Raw genomic sequence first — 2,205 nt, 5'->3', positions numbered from 1 at the left:
GGACATTGTTTCGTTCTGCTGTGCATGGGGTCGCTATGAGTCGGTTCCGACTTGATGGCACCTGACAACAACAACAAATAGCCATAAGTGGCATGAAATAAAGGGTGCTCTGAATAGGTGATAATTGACTTACAAAAGTATTTTCTATGTGTACTTCATACCTTTCTCACTCCATAGAGTATCCACTTCAGGAAATGAGTAGGCCAAGAAGTTGGGTTTGGGGTCCCCTCACTTCCTGTCTAATAAGAGAAATTCTACTTTTATGTATTTTTCTTACAGATCTTTTATAAATTGCATTTGGAAAAGAATCAGCTACGTAAAAATTTTAGAAATAATTGAACAATTGAAGTCAGAAAATACGGATTTAATTTCTAGCATGACAATTATGAAATGTAAACCAAAAAGGAAACATGTCACCTTAGTTTCTTCACTTTTAAAAAAGGAAAAAATTATGATAAATTTTAGTGACAGGCGAGGATTAAATGATAATTCAGAAAGCATAGCAGAGTGCTCACCTGTAGTATTTCCCCAATAAATACTAAATAGTTACTACTGAGTCCTGGTGTGACATTTGTGGGAAAATGCACCGGACTGTAAAGTCAGTTTGAACCTCAAAGTCAGTGATTAAGCTACCAGTCGCCCCTCAGAAACCCTACACAGGGTCGTTATGAAAACTATTCTAGGGCACTCAACAACAATAGTTACTATTGGGAGTCCTGGTATATTACAGGATAATACACTGGACTGCAAGGTTAGTTTGAACTGCAAGGAAGCAGTTCAAATACACAAGTTGCTCCTCAGAAACCATACACAGTGTTGCTATGGGTCAGAACCGAGTCAGCAGCACTTAACAACAATAATATAGTTACTGTTATCTATGGTAGGCCTAATTTAGAAAGGTTTTGCCCATTCTCTTACAACTGGGAAGTTAATGAGTTTGATAATCTGAATATCTCAGTGACATTACTATTACCTTGTTCAAATTCATATATCTATGAAGGGTCTGAGACGACATTTGAAACTACATTGCTTTGACTGTTGAGTTAGCAATACTAGCCACGGGGCCTTCATCAAGGTTCTATAAGTTACACTATTAACACTTCTTTAAATTAATAAGTATTTAATCTAGTGAATATATATGGTAAGAAAGGCATTGTGAATGGTTATTGTAAGTGGATAATACTTTTTGATATGATGTCTAATGGTGTTTTAATATTTTCATTTCTTGTAAATGGACCCATAAAACCACTATAGGCATACCATGAAGATATTGCAAGTTCTGTTCCAGACAACTGCAATAAAACAAATAATGCAATAAAATAAATCACATTATTATTATTTTTTATTCTTGGTGTATATAAAAGTTATTAATTAGTCTATTAAATTTGAAAAGCATTATCAGAAAATTTGACATATTTTGAGAATTTTAAAAATGTTACACAGACAAACAATGTGAGCACAACCTATGTGAAAAATTGTGCCTGCAGACATGAATGACATGGGGTTACCACAAATCTTCAATTTTAAAAAGATACAATATCTGCAAAGCACAAAAAAAGAGAAGTTCAATAAAATGAGATACTACTGTTATGGTTTTTGTTGTTGTTAGGTAATGTTGAGATGGTTCTGACTCATAGAAACCATATGAACAACAGAGCAAAACACTGCCTATTCATTTGCCATCCTCACAATTATTGTTATGCCTGAGTGCATTGCTGCTGCTATGATGTCAATCCATCTTACTGAGGATCTTCCTTTTTTATGTAACATTCTAATTAAACAAGAATGATGTCCTTCCCTAGGAACTGATCTCTCTTAATAGCATTTCCTAAGTATGAGAGATAAAAATTTCAACATCCTGGCTTCAAAGGAGCAATCTGGCTGTATTTCTTAGACACAGATTTGTTTGTTCCTCTGGCAGTCAGTCTCTGGTACTTTTAATAATTTTCTCCAGCACCGTAATTCAAATGGCATCAACTCTTCTCTGATATTCATTATCCAACTTTCACATGTCTACTTGGCAACTGAAAATACCATGGCTTTGTTTAGGCACACCTTATTTTTCAAGCTGATAATCTTAACTCTTGAGTTCTGTTGTGGCAGATTTGCCTAAGAAGATACATCAATGGATATATTGACTGCTGCTTCCATGAGTGTTTATTGTGGATTCAAGCAATATGAAGTCTTTGATGATCCTCATTTTTT

Source organism: Chrysochloris asiatica, unplaced genomic scaffold (genome assembly GCF_000296735.1).
Source record: "Chrysochloris asiatica unplaced genomic scaffold, ChrAsi1.0 scaffold00073, whole genome shotgun sequence".
Lineage (NCBI taxonomy): Eukaryota > Metazoa > Chordata > Mammalia > Afrosoricida > Chrysochloridae > Chrysochloris > Chrysochloris asiatica.
The sequence above is the reverse complement of the archived record's forward strand: the minus strand, read 5'-3'. Positions refer to the sequence as shown.